The sequence below is a fragment of the Cetorhinus maximus genome, chromosome 18 (assembly GCF_964194155.1).
Source record: "Cetorhinus maximus chromosome 18, sCetMax3.hap1.1, whole genome shotgun sequence".
NCBI lineage: Eukaryota > Metazoa > Chordata > Chondrichthyes > Lamniformes > Cetorhinidae > Cetorhinus > Cetorhinus maximus.
In genome coordinates, this window is record NC_135896.1 from 94,365,126 (window position 1) to 94,390,142 (window position 25,017).

Consider the following 25,017-nt stretch of genomic DNA (forward strand, 5'->3'; position numbering starts at 1 on the left):
CTCCCTCTGCTTTTATGGCTTCTCCACAACAGAGTTCGTGTGGTCATGCGCTGCCACATGGCACAGATTGTGATTATTTCCCCCCATGCGCTCATGCCAATTTGTCCCCTTTTCAACGAGGTCTTCAGAGTGCCCTTAAAATGTTTTTTTTTATGCAATTGCATGCAGCTCTGGGCCAATCAGGAGCCTCGAGCCAGTTGGCGAGCGCCACTGTTCAACTCCTCGGAATGTAGTCAAGTTGTCAGGGCCCCATTGGCCAAGACTTCCTGACGTCATTCCGAATGTTGGAGCGTGCTGGAAAGGCAGATGGAGCAGGTTGAAGTTGGCGTTCAGTTTCTGGGGAAACGGGGTGTCTACAGCCTCCTGCAGCCCCTGCTCCTCGACTGCCAATGGCTCAGTTAAATACAATGCAAGTGCTTCCAGTTGCGTAAATAGTTTCACATGAAGTTACAGTCAGGCACCTTAAAACCTTAGTCTTTGACCAAGTATTTGATTGCCTGTCCTAACATGCCAAATTTTACCAAATAGCTCCCATGTGAAGCACCTTGGGACTTTTAACTATGCTAAAGGCGCTATATAAATACAAGTTGCTGTATCTGTGAAAGAAAAGAGACAAATACTTGGCATAACCTGCCTCAAAGGCAATTTCAATACTTCTGAACAGAAAATATTTCATTATATTTTCATTAACACTTTATGTAAGCTTATTATTTGAAGCACGAGTATTGCGGGGATAATGTGGAAATAAATTATGTAGAAATATTTTCTTTTCCTGTTTCTCTAATCAAAACATTGCAGTTTCAATTCCCTGGTATTTTCTCATATCTGAGGGACTCACTGAGACCCATCTTTAATTCTATTAAATATGCATGTGTTAGGTAAACACATAAGGGAGACAAGAGTTAGATGAAGAGAGGTGTAAGGTGGTTCCTTTCGGATAGTTGGGCTGAATAGGCCTGTTTATGTTCTGTGGCCTGGACATAGTTCAATCTAACACTGTGGCAACAGAGAATGAGTCAGTTTCATCCATTCATTAGTGTTTTACATTTTGCAATTGCAACATTTTTTTGTATTTAGTAACATTGGCCAGAACAATGGAGAAGGGGCCAGAACAATGGAGAAGGTGCCAAAACAAAGCTTTGCACAGGGCAAGTCAAACACTACCCCAATAATAAAGTTTGGACAAATCACAGCTCTGTTTCAAATATCTATACTTGTTAAATTAACAAGTATAAATATAATTATCAGTTGCTAGCATCCAATTCATAATTGCCTCCCAGTTGTTCATCTATTCATTAATGTGGCACTTACCATGATCGTGGTAAAACCAGTTCAACGTTTTCAAATCCCAGTAAAAATCAGTAACACTGGCACCAGTAATACTGGAGTTCAATGTTAAGGTATACAAGACCAGTTTGGGGCATCATATATATGTTGTATAAACATATGGTAATTGGGGAGGAGATAGACTTGAAGAGTGAAGGCAGAATTAGAGACATAGGCAGAAAGCTGGGGGCTTTTAGGAGGAAGAGAAATTGAAAAGCAAACAGTGAGATCCAGAGTTGAACTGAAGCAGCTGATGGAGCTGCAACTGGGCGTATTATGAAGGGAAAGGGGACCCACTAAAACAAGAAACATCAACTGATTTTGATTAACTGAACAGCTCTTATTCAGGAAACATTGGTGAAAAGGAAATAAGTATGCCACAGTATTTGTATTTAATCTAAAATTATTTTTTCAGACCCACCATTTCATTTTGCAGTTTTTCAAGGATTATATTTTGTATTTATAACTAATTTAATGAGGAGGTAGAGGATTAGACTTATGACGGTAAATGCCACAAGATAAATTGAGTATCAGGACCTGGGGCTAATATCGTGTTTGTGTTTTAATATGGCACATGTATCCTCAATGCATATTATGAATGTTCAATATACAACATCCCCTGCGAAGATAACTTCTCTGAAAACGATGGTAACACTTTCTTTTAAAACTTCTGCAATTTAACACACAATTATCTTACTCAGTTAAAATATTATTTTCCTTCTTCGATTTGACGGTAATAAAAGTTCGCTCGGGTGGAAGCAGATTTCCGTAATCCAGATGAAATGTGGGATTATCTTTTGAAACGGGCATCTCACAAAACCGGTTGCATAGGGGGAGCAGTAAACATTTCATTCAAAGGAAGAAGATTGCATGTAACCTCATTTAAATGGTGTTATCGTGTTGATTACCAAATTAAACCCGTTACCAAGCATTGGTGGGTGTTTGACAAACTTTGTAGAAGGCTTCATCGCTACAGTCCTGAATACAATTCATCAAGTTGATGATAACAGGGGACAGTTGAAGAAAATACGGCCATAAATTAAATTACATACTAGAAATCAAATAATGCGATTTGTTGTCATAATGTGTTATTTCCCCACTGTGATGCATGTAATTCTCACGTGAAGGGTATATGTCTTTGAAGATTAGTTTGGTTGATAAAGTGCATTCATAAAGCCCACTGTACATGTCCAGGAAAGAAAGTGTGCTTAAGAATATGGTAACCACTTTTCACCTGCCAGAGTAGGCAGCTGGGCATGCGATAATAAATTAAAACAGAAAATGCTGGAAAAACTCACCAGGTCTGGCAGAATCTGTGGAGAGAGAAACAGAGTTAAGGGGTGGAATTTCACAGTTCCATCGTGGTGGGAGTGGGGCTGTAAAATGCAGCATAAAATTCCACCCAATGTTTCCAGTTCCATATGACTTCTTCGGTACTGTATGATCCACAATTGGTTCACTTGTTTTATCCATGAAATATTAGAGGCCTGATATTAAAGTACACGTTGTCAATTTTGTTAATAAAATATCACAGAGGGTGTTTCATGAACAGACCAATAACCTGTGTATTCAGGAAAAAAATGAACAGAAATGCAACTTAGTCTACACCATTTGCTTTCTTCCTCAAATACTTTTTTATCAGTGTTTTTGATCCATGTTTTCAGTTACTGGTTATTGGAAAATGTATAGTCAGACATGATAGGAATCAGAATGGGTGGACTCGAAACGTCAACTCTTTTCTTCTCTGCCGATGCTGCCAGATCTGCTGAGTTTTTCCAGGTAATTCTGTTTTTGTTTTGGATTATTATATGAAGTGGTGATGAGTAATACAGAAGCTAGGAGCTCGGTACTAAACTGACGGAAGAAGTGAGTGTCACAATGTTGCATAAGAATGGGAAGGAAGCCCAGCGTTCACCAAAAGCGGTGCATTCCACTGCTGCAGGTAAATCCGAAAATCTGACTGCATATGGGGTTGAGATCAACTCTGAAAGAGTGTTTTTGGAAATACAACAGCCCCCCCTCTGATTTGCTTGCAGTACTGTTTGCCTTTAGCGTTGGAGACACTGTTTGCCTGAATTGTCAGAATGAATAATTCTGATGTTGACCTTCAACCGACAGTGCTCCAACATTCAATAAGATCGTGGCTGATCTGGTTGTCGCCTCAACTCCACATTCTGCCTCACCCCACCCCAACCCACCCCACCAAAACCTTTTACTCCTCTGATAGTCAACAATCTATCTATCCCTGTCTGAAGAGTATTCATTAACCCTGCCTGCACAGCTATTAGGGGAAGAGAGTTCCAAAGATTCACCACCCCTCTGAGCGATATAAAAAAAATCCTTCTCATCTGTGTCTTAAATGGGAGGCCCCTTATTTTCAAACTGTGTCCCCTGGTTCTAGATCCCCTCGTCCCACAACCGGTGGACATTTCTGGTTTCTTTTTGTTTTTGCGTGACTCGCGAGCCACAAGTGCAACCCCAGGGTGCGGAACGCTGCCGAGCAACAGGCGTCTGCTGGGATCGGTCGTTTCAGAGAAAGGCTGAGCCGACTCCAGCCCCAAGTGCTTTCAGCCGTGAGGTGCTGCTGATGTTCAATGTCCCTCTCTGACTCCCTCCAGCTCCGCTGCTATTGCGTTGCCCAATAAAACATTCCTGGCGTAGCTCAAGGCTTCACCTTTGTCCCCACCCCGGGGTGCGGGGGCGCGCCCAGGGGGTGGGGCAGGATGTCCAAAAGTTGTGGGGGGCGCGCCCCGGGAACGCGCCCGGGACATAGGGGGCGCGCCAGGTGGGTCGTCTTTGGGGGGGGTGGGGTTTGGCTGGTAGGCATGCGGGGGCGCGCCTGAGGGGTGGCGGCGGCGCGCGCCGGTCCGGCTCCGGCTCCCCTTTCGTGGCCGCGGCGGCTCCTCCTCCAATGGTCGGGCGGGGCGGGGCCTAGCGGCGTGGTTGGGGGGGCGGGGCTGTGCCATCAGCCAATGGGGAGGAGGCTGTGAGTGACGCCGGCCGTAGAGCGCGCACGAGCGGAGGGAGAGTGAGCACTGCGCGTGCCTGCGCCCGCCAGGCGGAGAGAGAGAGGCAGAGACGGTTTGCTTCTGTCCACATCACACATCGCACACCCCACCTCCGGAGGCAACGGGAACGGCGCCTACCCCCTCAGAGGGTAAGTGAGGTGAGTGGGGCCCCGACACTCTGACCGAGTTCCTGCCTCATTTCTCCCTCCCCTCCCCTCTCAGCCCCGCTCGGAACAGAGGGAGGCTTCTCTCCATCAACAGGTCAGTGAGGGACGGACTGGAGCTGGTTATCAACTGGGAAGAAGCGGGCCCGAGTCTCTCCTCCCCACTCACTCCCCCGGTACGAGCTCCCGTGTTTCCCTCACTTAGCTCGGGGCTCGGGCCTAGGCCGGGAAAGGGGGAGGAAGGAGGAGGAAGAAAATATTAAAGGGGAGAAGTTGTGGCGGGTGCGGGGAAGATAATGCGATTTGATCTGTGAAAGGTCGTCCCCAGCTCCCCTTGTGCTGCTTATGTTGAAGTAACCCCCCCCCCCCCCTCCCCAGGTAAAGAGAAGCTGGCTTACTCTGTGTTACTTTGTGTTACTGGGGTTGGCTTACTCTGTGTTACTATGTGTTACTGGGGTTGGCTTACTCTGTGTTACTATGTGTTACTGGGGTTGGCTTACTCTCTATTACTTTGTGTTACTGGGGTTGGCTTACTCTGTGTTACTATGTGTTACTGGGGTTGGCTTACTCTGTGTTACTATGTGTTACTGGGGTTGGCTTACTCTGTGTTACTATGTGTTACTGGGGTTGGCTTACTCTGTGTTACTTTGTGTTACTGGGGTTTGGGTGTGTTGGATTCTCCCTTGTTTGTCACCCGCCTGAGTATTGTTACCATTTTACTTTTCATGATCATCTCTGACAAAGGAGGAACCAGATTCCTGTCCTCCCAACTCTGGCCCCTGTGCAGCTACTCCTAAATTATTTGTATTTTTTGTTTAAACACACACATGTTAGATACATCCATCCTTGTGAAACTTACAAGATCTTGGTTTGTGGAGGAGAGGGGAGGGGAGGGGAGGAGAGAAGAGGGGGGGGGGGGAGGGGGGTGGTGGGGGGGAATACACAAATCCTGTGTAAAGCTCAGCTGGGCTTTCATCAGCTCAATTGTTGCTTTGTGCCAAGCCAGGACGCACAATGAAAATCCTGGGAGATTGGCTCTTGTTGTGGAGATGCTGCATTTGTTCTTTATTTTTTTCTTAACCTGCTGGCAGAGTTTTGCTCCTTGATGCTGTGGTAGCCCACACGGTGAAAATGATTTCGCAGCGTCGTCAGCATTGCATGATTTCACCATGAATTAAAATGCTGTAGTCCTGCTGAGGTGTTTGAATCTTAGAAACTCTCCGAGTAAAACTCACCGTAATTGAATAATGGGGGTTAGGGGTGTGTGGAAGGCCACTTTCATAGAGGAGCTGGTTTGGATTATGGGTAAAGATATTCCTATAAAGAGGAAAAGAGCGGTATCCAAGGGTAGAGCTCCTTGGACGACCAAAGATCTTAACTTAAAGCAAGATTCAAAAAGGAGGCTAAGATAATTTAAGGTTTATAATACTGTAGAGAACCAAGCTGAACATAAACAGCGCATGGCAAATCTGAATAAGGAAATAAAAGGGACAATGCAAAACTAAAAGTTTGACAGCAAACATAAAAGGTCTTTTATAAACACCTTTTATAAGCAGTTAACAAACAGTTAAAGAATGATCAGAGGAAGGGTTTGGCCCATTGGGGACCAGAAAGCTCAACTTATGGAGGTAGAGGACATGGTTGAGGTACTAAATGAGAACTTCACATCTATGTTTGTTGAAAAATAGGATATGTAGCAGTAAGGGAGGAGACTGTTTTCTTTATCCTTTCACAGGATGTGGCAGCATTTGTTGTCCATCCCTAATTGCCCTTGAGGAGGTGGTGATGAACCGCCACCTTGAACTGCTGCAGTCCATGTGGTGTAGATACACCCACAATGCTGTTAGGGAGGGATTTCCAGGATTTTGATCCAGTGACAGTGAAGGAATAGCAATGTATTTCCAAGTCAGGATGGTGTGTGGCTTGGAGGGGAATTTCCAAGTGGTGGTGTTCCCATGCGTCTGCTGCCCTTATCCTTCTATGTGGTAGAGGTCGCGATTTAGCAAGTGCTGACAAAGGAGCTTTGGTGAGTTTCTGCGGTGCATCTTGTAGATAGTAGACACTGCTGCCACAGTGCTGTGGTGGTGGAGGGAGTGAATGTTGAAGGTGGTGGATGGGGTGCCAATCAAGTGGGCTGCTTTGTCCTGGATGGTGTTGAGCTTCTTGAGTATTGTTGGAGCTGCACTCATCCTGACAAGTGGAGAGTATTCCATCACACTCCTGACTTGTGGACAGGCTTTGGGGAGTCAGGAGGTGAGTTACTCGCCACAGAACTCCCAGCCTCTGACCTGCTCTTGTAGTCACAGTATGTATGTAGCTGGCCTGGTTCAGTTTCTGGTCAATGGTAACCCCCCCAGGATGTTGATAGTGGGGCATTCAGTGATGGTAATGCCATTAAATGACAAGGGGAGATGATTAGATTCTCTCGTGTTGGAGATGGTCATTGTCTGGTACTCGTGTGATGGGAATGTTACTTGCCACTTGTCAGCCCAAGCTGAATGTTGTCCAGGCCTTGGTGCTAGGATGTATTCCATCTGGACTGGGTGACTTTTCTACTTTGAGGACTGCCTGTGTTTTAAATACATCCTCTTTATCTATTTTGAGCCTATCTGATATTGTGACGGGTGAGGTGGGAGTGACTGCCTTTGACATCAAGGCAGCATTTGACTGGGTATGGCATCAAGGAGCCTTAGGGACATGCTTCACTATCTGGGAAGTCAGAAATGGTGCTGAACATTGTGCAGTCATCAGCGAACATTCCCACTTCTGATCTTATGGAGGGAAGGCCATTGATGAAGCAGCTGAAGATGATTGAGCCTCGGACACTGCCCTGAGGAACTCCTGCAGCGATGTCCCGGGACTGAGATGACTGACCTCCAACAACCATAACTAACTTCCTTTGTACTAGGTATGACTCCAGCCAGTGGAGAGTTCTGTCCCGGATTCCTATTAACTGTTGTTTTGCTAGGGCTCCCTGAAGCCATACTCGGTCAAGTGCTGCCTTGATGTCAAAGCTCCCACCTCACCTGTCGCAATATTGGATAAGGTCAAAATAGAAAAAGAAGATGTATTTAAAATGCAGACAGCCCTCAAAGTAGAAAAGTCAACCAGTCCGGATGGAATATATCCTAGGTTAGCAAGTGAGCTACAGGTGGAAATTGTGGGGGCTGTGATCACAATCTTACAATCCTCTGTGATGTGGGGTAGTCCCATAGGACTGAAGGATTTCAAATGCTATATTCTTTTAAAAAGGTGGGGAGGGATAAATGTGGCAACTATAGGCCAGTTAACCTAACATCAATGGTGAGGAAGCTTTTAGCAACAGTAATCTGGACAAAATTAATTGGCATTTGGATAAATACAGGATATGAAAGTGCGATGAACTTGTTAAAGGCAAATTATGGTTGACTTACTTTGTCAGGTTCTTTAAAGTAATTGAGAGCGCTGTGAGGGTAAATGTGGTTGATGTCTGTATGGCTTTCGAAAGGTGTTTGACAAAGTACCTTGCTAGTGAAATCAAAGACCATGGGATTAGAGGAGCACTTGGCAGCAAAGATACAAAATTAGTTAAGGACAGAAAGTAAACAGTAGTGAATGAAGTAAAGGCATAATGCTGGAAATACTCAACAGGTCAGGCAGTATCGGTGGAGAGAGAAACAACGTTAATGTTTCAGGTCAATGGTGAAAGGTTCCTTTTCAGACTGGAGGGATTGGTATTAGGGTCACTGCTCTTTTTGATATATAGTAATGACCTAGATTTGGTATATAGAACATAATTTCAAAGTTTGCATATTACACAGTACTTGGAAATTTAGTAAACAATGAGGAGGATAGTAACAGACTTCAGGAAGACACAAATGGAGTGGTGAAATGAGTAAACACATGGCTGATGACATTTAATGCAGGGTAGTCTGAAATGATACATTTTAATAAGAAGAAAGAGAGACAATATAAACTAAATGGTACAATTTTAAAGAGAGTACAGGAGCAGAGAGACCTGGGGCTGTATGTGCACAAAGATGGCAGGACAAGTTAAGGTGGCTATTTAAAAAGATTATTGTTCCTTTAGCTTTATATTATAGACAACAAGTTGTTGTGATCTGGAATGTTCTGTGTGAAAGGGTAATGGAGGCAGAATCATCAGTAATATTCAGAAGAGAAGTGGCTAAATACTTTAAGGAAAAATAATTACAATACTTCGGGGGGGAAGCAGGGGAGTGGGATTAATTGGATAGCTGTACCAAAGAGCTGGCACAGGCATGATGGACTCCCTGTGTTGTATCATTCCATGATTCATTAACTTCTGCTCTGTTGGCAGAATTTGAGATTAAATTGGCAATTTTTTTTTACATGTGTAACAATCCCATTCTTAAATTATTAATTATACTGAGATTGTTTCCTGTGTATGATATTGGTATCTTCTGAGAATAAGATTTATTGAAAAACTTTGTAATTGAGCTTCTTCAAAGCTTAAAATGTGAGTTTATTTTTCCCTTTTCTCTCATAGAGTCTTCAATTGAAGCTTTAACTCCAAAAATTTTTGTTTGAAGAACTGAGTACTTAAAATTTAGTGTCTGATTAAATGTCATGTTCTTTAGATAAAGACAATGCATCTCTGAAGTTGATGATTATTTCTTTTTCATAAGATTCATTTTATGGTATTTGTTCTAACAATGTAATTTTTGTGTCTGTAGTTATGATATAAGTACTATGAGCTGGCTGTAAGCATTGTAATAGACATAGTGATGAGCTGGCTTTGCACAAAGAGCAATAAAGCTGATTATGGAATTTTATCTGAAGCTATATAGCAGTTAATTGGACTTTTTGGATTTTTGGACCATGTGCTCTTGCTTGATAAGCTATTTAAACTACAGTATTTATTTCATTGGAACTGTTTTGGTAGTACTGCATTACTTGATGTGTGGTGATCCAGAGCCTGAACTTAAGATGGTCAAGTTGAGTTATGGAGGGCAGTTTTGAGAGAGACAGACAAATGTCAGAAAGCACTATTACAAACCTCATTACTTGTGAAATACCTCATGTTATTGAGCCCCAGTAATTAGTTAATTCTGTTTTGAGTAAGAAAGTATTTGAATTCTAGCCCCTCAAATAATTTCTCTGTAATTTTATGTTCATATCATGAATGCGCTGATATTTACCCCACTTCAGTGAGACTTATTGGTAGGTATTTGCTTCTTCAGCAAGACGATGCAGTGGTTGAGAATCCCTGTAAGAAGTTTAGGAACAGTATCTTTAACACAGATGGTTAGTCATTTACCTATGTACTTGATTAATACAAGGATGAATTGAGAATTTTTAAATGTTGGTGAATTCCCCTGCGATGTCGACGTTATGATAAAGTGATTTTCCTGAATGCATTAGCAATGCTGTAGGTTGGTTAGCCCAGATGGCTAGAGTGTGGTGCGGAATGATGCGCTGGTTCAATCTCTGTACCAGCTGTGGTTGTTCAAGGGAGGCCTGCCTCCTTGCCTTGGGGAGTGGTGCCTCTCAAGTTATATATCAATTGTCCCTCTCTCTGATGGAGGGAAATGCCAAAGGTCCATTGTGCACAATGGCTAATTACCTATTACCCAGGTATGGGAATCTGAAGCTAGTGAAGCCTCGTTTGGTGGTCGAAGTGTGCAACTAGAGATGTGACTGTGTAACAGATAGCCTTATAATGGGAGAATCCTATCCAGAGATTACCTAGGGGCATGACAGGTTGGTAATGCTCAAACACACATCAAATTTAATCTCTTGTGGATAATGCTACGCTTTTGGATTTCAGATAGTCAATTTTCTGTCAAGTTCACAAAACTTTGATTGTGTACAACTATATAAATTGCATCATGCTTGTTGACATTTCTCTGTACCTTCAGTATCTTTAACGCTTCAAAGTAAAGAAAACAACTTTGCATTTATACAAAACCTTGTACATCCAAGTGCTTTACAGCCAATGAAGTACTTCTGAAGAGTTGGCGTTGTAATGTGAGAAATGCAACAACTGATGTGCGATCCCCGACAAACAGCAATAAAATCAGATGAACTGTTTTAGGCTTTGGTGAGAGATAAATGTTGGCCAAGGTTCTAGAAGAACTCACTAGTTCTTTTTCCATCACGTTGTGGGAATCTTGCATCTACTTGACAGGGCAGATTTGGTGTTGCATCTAAACGACAGCACCTCGACAGTGAAGCACTTCCTCAGAAGTATACTGAAGTATCAGTGTAACTACTGCACCAAGGCTGACAGCTGATTTCAACTTTTTAAATTAAGTGAAAAACTTTTCGTGTAATTTATACAGATGTTATATACAGATTATACAGATGTTTATACAATGTGGACTTCTCAGCCAAATCTAGCAACTTAATTGGTTGTACATGCTAAGTTTAGTGGCTTTGCAGTGTATCTTTTGTTGTATTTAATTAAAATGATTCACTTTACATTATATTCCATTGAAAATAATTTCACTTCATTATATTACAGACTCTGTAGCACACTTTGTGATTCTGATGTTATAGATGTTGAGCTGGTTGTTGAACGTTCATAGTTTGTGGTTCAGCCTTAAATTAACTTCAGTTGAAACATTGACAATATTGCTGTGAAATGATAATTTAGCTGTATGAATCATGAGGGATGCTCCATAAATGTTTAAAAGTAGAATTGGATTCCTTGCCAATGGAAGAGATGGAATGTTGGATTGTTGCCGAAGGTAGAATCTTTGACAAGTACAAACACTGTTGCTGAAATTGTGAATTTTAGATTTTTTACATCAACTTGCTGTTACTGATGTTCACTGTACATCAGTGCTACAAGATACAATAGTTTTGTGAATAGAAAACTTCAGATTAAGATATTTTTGGGAGATTCGTCTACAAAACATTTCATGTGCATTTCCTTCTAATGCATGTGAATAGTTTATCTTCGTTGTTGTGTGTACCATAGAAAGATATAATCCAAGACAACCATTGATGGTAAAATCATGCTTTTGGTTTAAAGACTTTGTGATAGGCCTTCAAAAAAAACCTGATATGGGTTCACATGGGGTTTTGTGCAGCATCATTGCTGTTTGGACTTAATGTCTCGGCCAGACAAGGAGGATTCTATAGATTCCATTCCATCCTGACAGTATTTCCACTACAGAAACTCCTTTCTAAATTGCATATTGTGCCAGATTTGGATAAGTCAAAGGTGATCTCTTCCCAGTTTACAAACTCTTAAGTATGGAAATGTATTTTCTTTTTCAGTTTAAGCTCATTTGTCTGACGTTCAACTGCATTTAGATGGTCATATTTCTGTGTATTACTTATTCCTTGTTACTCTCTGCGGTACTGTAAAGCATGAATTATACTGTATATAATTCAGAAGACTTGAGAGATGAGCATACTTGTGTGTCTTTATGAAGAAATTTGGATTTTGTTTCATTGTCCAAGATGAATCACTTACCCTCACTTGAAACTTTTTATAGTGCAGCAGTTTTAATAGTCAATGAGCAGAGACCCACAAAATATTTGAGCTCAATTTTCTATCTTTGTTGCAATAGCACTTATTTAAGTATAGCATTTCTACCTGTAGTTATTCTTTCACCAAAGATGTTAACAGAATCAAAGCTTCTCGCTCTGGAAAAGCTACATAAAGCTCTCCGTGTGTAAAAGGCGGCCCAGGAATATAACTTTAAATTTTGTCAAGAGTCCAGCCTTGTGACTTGCTTATAATTTTAGAATATGAAAGTCCGATTAGGAACTGCTTTCTCCTGATTTGAAAAGGCAGGTTTACATCTGATGAGTGCAATATTTTTCTAGGATTAATACTGTTTCCTTGAAATCTGTCTGTTATAATTTCAGCATCCGTTGTCGAAGAAGGCAGCTTCCTAACTACAGCCTTGTTCAATAACCAATTTCTTGCTCAGGATTCAAATTTCGCAGTAACATTATAACTACTCCTTGGACCTGAGTTTGTGTGGTGGTGTGTCCATTGGAGTTACACTGTGTAGAAACTCAGGAGGGTGTAGAATGTTGCTTTGGGTATAGAATCAATGCTCATGTATTCTTTTAATTCACTTGACAGCCTTTCTAAAGCATTTTTTTTCAAATTTAGTGAATCTTCATTTTTGGCACTAAGAATAGCTTTTGAGTGATCAGTTGTATCACATAATTGTCCCTATATTTTGCCACAGTTAACCAATTTCATCACCTCTGCCACACCTCCCATGCCATCCCTTCCATGTCACCCTCCTCTTGCTCTTGCCACCCCCATCCCTCCCTTCAGTCAATCCCATTTCATCTCTCATGGAAACAACCTCTCTAGCCAAAGTGATTTTGTTTTTGAGCTCTACTTACCTTCCACTGTTTTTGTTCCCCACCAACCCCCACTTCCCCACACCCCCCCCACCACCTCCACTGCTGCTGCCACCAATTGTTGGCAGCTACACGTGCATCACATGGTCCTGTCCTCTATGTCCCCCACATACCCCCATGTGCCAGGCACCGCCAACCAAATAAATCCACCAACAGGTGTGCCCTTTAAACTGACTGTCTGGGCAGACAAATCAAAACTGGGTAGACAAAAGCTGAGTACTATTATAGACGTATTTAATTGTGACATATCTTGTTTTGATCTTTGGGATTGATTTAGTTGTCTGAGCTTTGCTTTATTCATAGTTAATGTCTCTGCTCAGTCCAATGAAACACCATTTGTATTTGCCCTTGCCTCTGATACTCCAGCAGTTGTAGAGCATAAATTTAAAAATGGGAATTAAAACCGACGAGCTGGGGGAGATCATATTAGACAGTGCCACATTTCTGTAATATCCCTGGCTGTTAATACTGTGGAATCTTCTCCATTTACACTGTGGGCGACAATTCAAAAACAACTGGGCTTGCTCAGGCTCACTGTGTGTGTTTCTTCTTGGTTTTGGCCTGTTCTGGTGCTACGAGAGCGGAACCACCTTGTGAGGCCGCTGTTCCAGAGGTAACCCTTCATTTATATTACAGAGCTGTTGCCAGTGAAGCGCTGTAAAGGAATGCAGTGTGTTGTAATGCAAATGTAGCCTGACTTAATTTGCAGGTATTATCGTACATAGTGTTGCCGGAAAATGGGGTGGGGGTATTGGGTTGTCACATTGTTGAAATTCCAATGCACAAAGTATGTGACACCCCTTCTGGAGTGCACTTAAATTTTAAGGAAAGGCACCAAATTGCCTTCATCAGTGCATTAATTTGGAGCATTTCTGGCTGTATGTGGTATGCTACTCTAGTGGTTATGGTACTGGACTAAAAACCTGAATTCCACCATGGCAAATTGTGAAAATTAAACTTATCTGGTAATTTGTGAACAAGTACCTGGAAAACAAAATGGCCATAAAACCTGTCTTTTTATCATTAAGGCCCAACTGTACTTCAGGAAAGAGGGTTTGGCATCTCTGTCTGCTCCAGTATATGTGTGATGCCAATTTGCAACTTGCTTGAAGTCACCCACTGCCATTTTCTCAGGATAAATAAGGATGGGCAATATAGGTGGCCTTGCCAATGTTGTTCATATCCCAAGAATAAGTGTATTTTTAAAAATAAATTGACCCACAGCTTTGTCATGAGAATTTCAAACCAGACCTTGTCCTTCAGGTACTAATTGAGGAGTATAGAATATTACATTAGCCTTTAGCAGATCAGAGCTAGTGTCAGTAGCTGTGAAGTTCACATGATGTCGTAGGGATGAGTGCATCTGAGGCTGAATTACAAAACAAGTGGAGTAGACCCCCTTGAAATAGAAATGTGTGTTCGCATTCAGTGCATAAGGTATAACTAATTTATTCTTAGATTGAGAAATCATGGAGCAGTCCTCAAAAACTTCTTTTTAAAAAAAGAAACTGGTGAATTAGAAAGTTGTGATTAAGCGGCACTAAAATTGTAAGTTGGGGGAAAGACTGAGGGTGGCAAAATTGTTCAGGCTGTCATTTGTACAACTTCGTATAAATTTAGCATTTTGAAATATTTTTATTGGGAAACCATTTCACTGCAGGTAACATCTCAAGGATGCCCTTGTATAAGCTAGTACTTCAGGAATGCAATAGTACCTCAAATGGTATTAAACGCTCCTCAACTAGAGAGGAATATATTGTGTGAAGTTCTCAGTTTTTCTAATCTTGTGCCACAGAACCTGATCCCTGAAAAGTGGGATGAGAAATGGAGACAGATCAGCAATTATTGGCTCTACGTGTTTCATCCTTTAATTTGAATTTCTGTATTAGATACTTTGTTGCTCCTAATATCCACGAAGAACTACCCATTCTGCTGGTAATTTCTTTACACCGGAAATCTGTATTAAAGTTAATTGTAAGATATTAAGCTGTTTATTGCCTCACATGCTGTCCTATTGAAATTGCAGCTTGATGAACGGTGTGTAAAAGAACAAAGGGCAAACTATGAACAGGAGAGATCTGAATAATGAGATCCTCCTGTGTTTGTTCTAAACTCCCAAATTACATTAAAACACTCACTTTTATAATGCTTGAGATTTAAGGTTTAAAAGTAGTTAAGCTAATTTTGAAGTTGTGGGGGAGAATTCATTATTATTCAAGTGACCGACATTTTATTAATAAGAACATCAGTAGGTACCTAGACCAAATCTGTCTTGATGCACCAGTGCAGGTTTGCTGTAAATTATGCCATCTGGTGCAACAAAGTTTGCTGGTTTTGTAATCAGGATATACTGCATTGAGCGTGGCAGCGAGTCAGATTTTCAGCACTGATTTTAGTGCTGAAGTGATGGCACAATCACCATCTGGACCAGGTTGAGAGTTTCAGTGAATGGAAGTGTAACATCTTTAATAAATCTTAATCATTGATTAGGCTGAATTGTATCTCTTTTTGAGTTTCCAGATTTTTTTTGTCCATTTCACTGCTGTGTGATGTATGAATTCAAGACTATTCCAAGTTGCTACATTTTGAAATTATTAATTGAGGAATAAACTCATTTTATTTTTTACGTTTGTGAATTATGAGAGTATAAGATGAGCTAAGCAAGCTAACTTTAAATTTAAACTTATTGAAAATTTCTGGGTTTGAATGAGACTGAAGATCTCACATCTTTGTGGACAGCAAAAATTCACAATGATAAACTGACTTTCATCTGAATAATGGGATCAAATTATTTTAGAAGTATATGTACGTCAATTTACCCATGATTGGTTGAAACAATAATGATTAATAACCAAATTAGAGTTATTAGAAAAGATTGGACAGGCACTTGAAGGAAATAAACTTGCAGAGCTATGGGATAGACGAAAGGAATAGGTCTGCCTGGATTACTGTACAGAGAGCTGGCATGAGTTTGATGGATAGAGTGGCTTCCTGTGCCATTATGTCTGTGTTGGCTGTGTTAGTGGCTATAATGAGGTCAGGCATTGTGGGGAAAAACTGAGAATGGTCATTTAAACCCTGAAAATGATCTTGCAAATTGAATAGGTCCCAAACATGGTGTGGCAGTATTAAAATTGAAAATCCAGGACTAGGGAGTGAATACTCAGAGTTTAGTTGTTTAATTTTTGCAGTAGTAAAATGTTTTTAACAATGTTGAGTTTAACTCCAGTCTTGGAGCAAAGAATTAGGTCATGGCCAGGCCACTTAGACTATTATTATTGAGTGTAAGTAGCAGTGGTGTAAAAAGTGGTTTAAATGTATGAAAATTGCAATCACTATTGATTTTTGTGGGGTTGGAGCTATGATAATTACCTTCTAATGGATTTTCAGCAATGGGAGCTATAATTAAATAAATGGTGTAAATTACTTGCTCAGTTTGCAACATTCAGTGGCCCCTATGATATAGATACGCTGTTGCAATGGGGCAAGTTCCCAGGAAAATCTGTGCCTATACTTTGGACTACTCATAAAATTAATTTTCTATGCTACAATTCCCATTATGAATATATTTCAATTGTAAGTTGGAAGGTCCTGTGTGATATAAATTAATATTTCTTTGGAAGTTTTTTACTGGCTTTATTTTGGGCTACATTTGCTGCTTTCATGTCCACACAGAGGTTTGACACAGATGAAGATTAGCTGCTCAGACAGGCATACCCAGAGATGACCCATCTCTGACTATAATGTGACCAGGAACATTGTGCAGTTGACAGTATAATTCCAGTTGACAGCTGTGCATGGCATTCCAGAGTCCGAGGTTTGTTTAACTGCAGCCTTATCTCTACCTATGGCCTTTGCATTTTATTACTCATTACTTGCAGGTTATCCAGTTGGTAAGCACCTTCTTTAGTCTTTAACACTATCATTAACATTTGTCTTGTGTCCACGACATCTTTGTCAAATCTCTCCTGAGCTCCCACCTACCCCTGACCTATTTTGCTCCGTCTGCTGCACCCCCCACTCCCTTTTTTCAACAATATAGAATCCATCACATTTCTACCTATTCAGTTCTGAAGAAGAGTCTTATGGACTCAACATTAAAACTGTTTCTCTCTCCACAAATGCTGCTAGATCTGCTGAGTTTTTCCAGCATTTTCTGTTTTTAATCCAGTTGGTTGTTGGTCAATAGAAAGAAAATAACAACACTAAACTAAAAGCAAAATACTTCAGATTTTGGAGATCTGAAATAAAAATAGGAAGTGCTGGAAAAATTCAGGTCTGGCAGCATCTGTGGAGATGGAAACAGTTCTGAAGAGTCAAATTGGACTCAAAGCGTTAACGAAGTTCCGAAGAAGAGTCATTGAAACATTAACATTGTTTCTCCCTCCACAGATGCTGCCAGACATACTGAGTTTTTTTCTAGCACTTTCTGTTTTTATTAAGAGAAAAAGAACTTATCCTTAATAGTGCCACTAATGATCTCAGGATGTCCCAAATTGCCTTTCAATTAATGCAGTTTTTTTTTGCAGGGCAGCAATGGTGAAATAGCTCTGATATTCCAAATCTCACTGCTTGAAACAATAATCAGGAAAAATATTAGCTGAATTGAAACCTCCTCAAATCCATGTTCAGTGTTGATCAACCAGCAGAAGCAATATACTATAAAGTGTCTAGTTTACTGCATGCTCTCAGTTCATGCAACTTCTGTAAAGGATCGCTGATCCAAATCTAATCAAACTGTACTATCTTTGGTATAAGGTGAAAAATGCTAGAAGCGTTCAGAAGGCCAGGCAGCATCCATGGAGACAGTGTGTGTTTACATTTCAGGTTGATCAGCTTACAAAAGCCATCAACCTGTAACGTTGGCCCAGATTTTGGATAAAAATGAAGGGCTACATCAGCACCCGCTGTTATTAAAGAGAAAATTGGACAGCAACAACCTGCGGTTGCACATGTGGAGAGTTGCTATCCGAGTTGCCCTACTTCAGAAACTTTGCGTTACTGATATCTTGCCATGAGACTCAGTGATCAAATACATTGAACAGTGTGAATATGTGGTACTTAAGTGATAGATACCAATTTAACGTAGTTCCATAAACTAAGTTCCAAAGAAGAGTCATATTGGACTCAAAACGTTAACTCTGTTTCTATCTTCACAGATGCTGCCAGATCTGCTGAATTTTTTCCAGCACTTTGTTTTTGTTTAAGAAAATAACTTATCCTTCAGATTGTAATTATTGTTAGATTTAAAAATATTAATATCAAGGTTTGTTTACTTTTTCTGTTTGTCTTGCGTCTCTCATCGCTTCTTTCTTTTCTTTTGGCTGCCTAATAACTGTAAGCTCCAATGAGCATAATGAATGGCTAGCGTCATTCGTTTGCTGCTGACTGCAAAATACAAGCTATTTCTGTTTTTCTATTTACATTTATGCCTGCCCTGATGTATTTCTAGTATTTTCTGGTTTTATTTGAGATTTCCAGCATCCTTAGTAGTTTCCTTTGTTGTAATATCGTTGGGTGTATTTTTTAAGTATGGAAAAGTGATCATTGAGCCTCTGCATATGGCAAATTCTCAAATTTTCAGTCGACCTCAAGATTGCACACCTAATAACCTTTAAAGCTGGCATTTTTATGCATTTATTTTCTGCATTCTTGGTCAAAAAGGACATTGGGCAAAGAAGGAAAGCATGAAAATGCTATTGCTGCTCTTATAGATATGTGTCACCAGGTATGCCTCATGGCAGGCAGCCTCTCAATTTGTTTGAATTAAGTACAAACTTGAGCAGTTGTATTATTTGCAAGTTGATGCTGTGCTTAATTACTAAGATTGTAAAATAAGATCTGCCCAACATCATAAAAGTGACTAAGGTAATTCCCAAAGCAGAATTTTAGGTGTCCTATTAAAAGTTAATAAGGAGTCAGAATGGGCTACTGTAATGCAACTCCCAACCAGTTAACTTCCTTTGCTGACCCACAGTGCAAAGCTCTGCAGTGTTCTTTGTTTATACTTCTCTAGTTTTGAATTTACAATTATTGGTGAGTAAATTGAGTTAGTGCAATGGAATAAGAAATTATCCCTTTTCAAATATATATCCTTAAATTGGTATGTTTTAAGATTAGCTAAATAAATTGAATAAGATTCATTTAAATTGGTTCTGATAAAGCTAAAAGGGAGATTCACCAATCAGTGTTAAACTGAAAGAATTGGTGTTGCCTTGGAGTTGGTTGAGATGAGATTGTAGTATCATGGCAGGTTGTTGTGAAAAATAACAATTATAGTTTGTTAGTATGACTAGCAATGGGCGAGGAGAGAGCGAACAAAGGTAATGCAAAGTAATCATTTAATATTGGTTACACAGGGCAAGCTGACAAATATAAATTAAAGAAGTAAGATTTAGAGATGGAGGATCGGTGGAGGGAGGTTTTGTGATTTTTCTCTTATACCCCATTATTCTTGAGCAATGAGGGGGAGGGCTGAATCTTGTTATAATCCTGTTGTATGCTCAGATCTGCTGTTTCTCTAGTGAAAAACGTATGTATGATCTCCCTCAGTGACTTAAAAATCCAAATGACATTCGCAGGCCCAAATTTATAAAATAACCAAAAATTTGAAGCTTTCTACTGCATATTTTTTTAAAAATTGATTGTGTATTTCAAAAATGTTCCTGATTTGAATTAAAGTCTAGTCGTAGAGACAGATTGATCCTTCGGTTCACAAAATGGCACTGACCTAAAATGGCATCTCTTTCAGCAGTCTTTGTTCTGGCAATTGAGCGTAATTGTTTGGGCTTGGAAGGTGGAAAACACGCACTAATTTTTAAATATAAAGGCAATTTCAAGTTAGTACTGAGAAGTGAGTAATATCACCAGTTTACATTTATTTTGTTTAATACTTTAAATGTAGGTTTGGAAGGCAGCACTTGTTGATCTTTGGTAATGATTGCATTACAATTGGGATTGTTTTATTAAACTTTGGATTATGAATAATGGTGATCAACGCCATTGCCAGGACCATCCTTTTTTTGACCCAATGCTGTTACATAAGTCCTCATGATCAGAGATTTGATGGTGCAAGATAATTGGAGTTTCCTGATATCACCTGATTAAAAATCGAATAGGAGGTGACCCTCCACTAAGGAGGGTCACACAATCCAGCCTGATGAATCATATTTTTTTGAAATTATATGACACTTATTTGCATACAGGTTAGCATGCATTTTGTTAACAAAACCTTAATGGTGGTTCAGTGGTATGGGAACTTGAACTTTCAACTTTTTTTATGCAGCTCTACTTGACCTGGCCTCATACTTGATGTTAAACTGAAACAGGTTTTTATACTTGGTACGCTCCTTCTGAAGCCAAAAACTTTGATTGTGATGTGAAGCGTGTAGCATAAAGGCAAGTAGAGAAGGAGAATTAATTGTGAGGACAAAACTTGCCCATGGTTCTTTTTATAAGATTAAAAATTCTCCAGCTGTCTAAAAAAAAAAATTAAAATAATTAATTCTGCTTCAATCTCCTCCTGCTCTCGCCACCTTCCCCCAGTGATTGTGCAAGGGAAGTAGGAGGGTTTATATTGTAGCTGTACACAGACTCTGTGCTGGACCTTTAATTTAGAGCCCCCAGCTCGTCAAATTTTTAACCTAACCTTATAAATGGGCCCACACAATGTGTGGACAAACGAAACTTTAATTTTTGTTTAGAGTCAGTACCAGTTTACTTAGACAGTGTAGTGCTTGCTGAAACAGTTTACTTCGGTTAATTCATAAGAACAGGAGTCAGTCATTTAGCCCTTTGATCCTGCTCTGACCATTCAGTGAAGCCACAGCTGACCTGCAGTCTAACTCCATATAGCAGCCTTTGCCTTGTATCCCTTAATACCTTTGAACAAAAAAAAACTATAATTCTCTTATTTAAAATTAATAATAGATCTAGCATCAATTGCTGTTTGCAGAAGCGAGTTCTGAATTTCTACCACCCTTTCTATGTGGAAATTCTTCCTTATTTCACTCCTGAAAGGTCTGGCTCTAATTTTTAGACTATGCCTCCTAGTCCTCAACTTCCCAACCAACAAAAATAGTTTATCTCTATCCACCCTATCTGTTCCCCTTAATATCTTGAAAACTTTGATCAAGTCACCCCATAATCTTCTAAATTCCGGAGAATACAACCCTAGTTTGTGTAAGCTGCTCAAAGGAGGCCAGGTATCATTCTGGTAATCTACAGTGCACTTCCTTTAAGACCAATATATCCTTCCAAAAGTTTCATTTTGCCACTTAAAATATCTGTCCATTATCCCTACTTTCATCATCTAAGTCATTAGTAAATATGGAGAATAGTTGATCCCCCAACACAGATCCTTGTGTGACACCACCAGTCACAATCTGCAAGTTAGAGTACCTGCCCATTATCCCTACTCTCTGTCTCCTGCCACTCAGCCAATTTCCTAATCAGGTCAATAATTTGTCTTCAATTCCATTATCTTCAACTTTTGCAAACAGTCCCTTAAGAGGGACTTTATCAAATAAAACAAAGACTTGCATTTATATAGTGCTTTTCACAACCACCGGAGGACTTAAAGCACTTTACAGCCAATGAAGTATTTATAAAATGTAATCACTGTTATAATGTAGGAAACATGCTGCCAATTTGCGCTCAGCAAACTCCCACAAACAGCAATGTGATAATGACCGGATAATCTTTTTTGTGATGCTGATTGAGGGATAATTATTAGCCAGGGCACTGGGAATAACTCCCTGCTCTTCTTTGAAATAATGCTGCGGGATCTCTTAAATCCACTGAGCGGGCAGATGGAGCCTAGGTTTAACATCTCATCTGAAAGACTGCACCTCTGACAATGCAGTGCTCCCTCGGTACTGCATTGAAGTGTCAGCTTCGATTTTTGTGCTCAAGCCCTGCAGTGGGACTTGAGCCTAGAAAGTTGTGATTCAGAGGTGAGTATGCTACCCTGAGCCATAGCTAACACTGCAAATTATTTCTGGAATTCCATATAAATAACATCCGTAAACACTGCCAAGTTCGCTACTTTAGACCCTTCTTCCAAAAAATCACTTAGGCTTATCAGGTATGACGTATCCTTTACAAAATCCGTGCTGACCTTCCCTGATCAGCTGAAAATTTTCAAGATGTTCAGTCACCCTGTCCTTATTTCAAGATTCTTTTGATTTCCCAACAACAGTTGTTAGGCTAATTGATCAATAATTCCCTTGTTGCCCTCTCTTCGCTTAGCTAGTAGAATGATTCAAATTCATATTTTTCACTTCAGGAATGTAGTAAATTGAATTAAACAATTGAAATAAACAGCACAGGTGGCTTTTCGAACTCAAAAAGTTAGAATAATAATTTGAATTAAACAGCTTGGAACTAGTAGTGGTAGCTACCTCGTTTCTGAGGCAGAAGCAGGTGAGTTCAAGCCCCAGTTGCAGGAGTTGAGCATGTAATCTAGGCTGACCCTTCAGTTCAGTACTGAGGGAGTACTTCATTGTCAAAAGAGCTGTCTTCTGATAATAATCGAAGGCCGTATCTGCTTGTTCAGATGAATAAAAGATCCCAGGGTACTTTTCTGAAGAGCAAGGAACCTTTCTGGTATCCTGAGCAACCTTCATCCCTTTAACCAACATGGCAAAACATTAATTGCCCCTTAATCTCATTGCTGATTGTGTTCAAATTGTTATATTTTTTATGCAAAGTAATAACGATTATGTTTTGAAAAGTGGAATGCTTCATGAAATCCCAGTGATGTAAAAGGCGTTCATTTAAATGCAAGTGTGTCTTTATTCAAAGATTGTTTGTGTTACACCCTCTCTATCCTAAATTACAATCCCTCTCTTATCCTCAGCTGACATTGGCTAAAGAATAATACAGTTGTCCCTCTTGGTTAGAGATTAGGGATTGTAACTGGAACCTTTTGGCTTTTATGACTCATACCTGCAGATTCACTGGGAAAGCTTCATGCCTTCATAGATCTAAAAGACCTGTACAACACAAGTGCATAAAGTTTGTACAGTATTATTAAAGTCTGTGGAGCCATGTACTCTTTCTCTAAATGTTAATGCCCTGTAGTGTGATAACTGATTGCTGTGACTATTTAAAAAATTTTACGGTAACCAATTGCAGGACAATGAAGCCATTTGTAGCCATAGAACCATAGAAAAGTTACGGCACAGAAAGAGGCCATTCAGTCCATTGTGTTTGGGCCAGCTGAAAAAGAAAAATACAAAAATAACTGCCCATTCTAATTCCACCCTCCAGCACCTGACCCATAGCCTTGTAGGTTACAGCACTTCAGGTGCAGATCCAGGCACCTTAAATGAGTTGAAGGTTTCTGCCTCCACTACCAAACTAGGCAGCGAATTCCAGACACCCACCACCCTCTGGGTGAAGAAATATTTCCTCATATCCCCTCTAATCCTTCTACCAACCACCTTAAATCTGCCCCCTGGTAACTGACCTCTCCATTAGGGGAAACAGATTTATCCTGTCTATTCTATCTAGTCCCCTCATAACCTTGTACACCTCAATTAAGTCACCCCTCAGCCGCCTCCGTTCTAAGGAAAACAACCCTAGCCTATCCAATCTTTCCTCATAGATGCAATTTTCAAGCACTGGCAACGTTTTTGTAAATCTCCTCTGTACTCTCTCGAGAACAATTATGTCTTGGCGACCAGAACTGCACACAATTCCAGCTATGGCCTAACCAGCATTTTATACAGTTCCAGTGTTACATCCCTGCTTTTGAATTCAATACCTCGTCCAATAAGGGAAATCATTCCATATGCTTTCTTCACCACTTTATCCACCTGCCCTATCACCTTCAGGGACCTGTGACCGTGCACTCCAAGGCCTTGCAATGTTCTTCTACCCCTTTCAATATTCTCCCGTTTATTGTGTATTCTCTAGCTTTGTTTACCCTCCCCAAATGCATTGCCTCACACTTCTCTGAATTGAATTTTATTTGCCACTTTGATATCATTCTGGAGTTGACAGCTATCCACTTCACTATCAAGTACATGGCCAATTTTTGTATCATCTGCAAATTTCCCAATCATGCCTCTCACATTTAAGTCCGAATCATTAGTATATACAACAAACAGCAAGGGATCCAACACTGAGCCCTGTGGAATGCCCCTGGAAACCACTTTCCATTCGCAAAAACATACATTGACAATTACCCTTTGTTTCCTGTCGCTCAGCCAATTTTAGATCCAATTTGCCCCATTCCCCTGCATCCCATGAGCTTTTACTTTTCTGACCAGTCTGCCATGTGGAACCTTGTCAAATGCCTTACTAAAATCCATGTAGCCTTGGAGTATGTTTTAGTTCCAAATATTTGGCCAGGCAACATTTCTGCTTCAAGCTTGGACTTTTTGCATCAAGCATGCCTTTTCCATTTCCATTAATTTTTTTGTGGTTAAAAGTTGTTTTTGCTGTGCAGTGCTGATGGCCTGATTATATTGTCCATCCCTAGTGGAGACAAGTATTTTGACAATTGAGTGGTTTGTTGGGCCATTCCAGTTAGTGTTAAACTGCAGTCACGTGCAGAACAAGATAGGGTCAGAGTGGTAGATTCTCTGAAAAACAGTGGTTTGAGTTTTATGATAATTTGGCAGTTTTCATGGTAATTTTTTCTGATGTCAGCCCAAAAGATTAATCAAATTTGGTTTCACAACTTGACATGGGAGTTGAATTGAAAACCTGAATTGCTGGTCTATGCCATTACTGTATCTGATTCATGTATTATGATGAGCATTATCTTTTAAGATGCAAACAAGCCAAAATTGTTCTTTTGAAATTCATTTTGATACTTTTAATTCTTAGTTCACATTTTAGTATGGTGAGTTACTACTTCACGTCTTCTGTTCCACAAAATGGCACTGGAGGTATTATATTGTGCTTCAGGAGTATTGCTTTTATCAATGTCACAGATTTAATCTGAACTATCAATTGCCAAGTACAGCTTTGGTCCTGAGTGTTTTTTTTATATTGTCAAATAAAAAGATAAAGTGTGTCTTAAATGCCATACTAACAAGCAAAACTGTCAGTAAATTTAGACTGCATTGGTCTGATGTGATCTCTCAAAAGCTGCTGAATAAAATTTGCATGCACTTGGGCAATACTGAGAGTCTGTCCCTATTAGCCCATTT

The 25,017-nt window shown here is 40.1% G+C and overlaps 1 protein-coding gene across 5 annotated transcripts in view; it reads left to right on the forward strand.

Moving 5' to 3' along the window:
* The first annotated feature begins 4,330 nt into the window (after positions 1–4,330).
* Positions 4,331–25,017, forward strand: part of pals1a (protein associated with LIN7 1, MAGUK p55 family member a) — a 93,559-nt gene continuing 72,872 nt past the window's right edge. For 2 of the 5 annotated variants that reach the window (XM_078563217.1, XM_078563219.1), the window contains exon 1: positions 4,441–4,595. The gene's annotated coding sequence lies outside the window, so the exon portion shown is untranslated. Of the gene's footprint in view, positions 4,675–25,017 lie in introns of all 5 variants that reach the window. The other 3 variants (XM_078563221.1, XM_078563220.1, XM_078563218.1) reach the window with 3 other exon arrangements.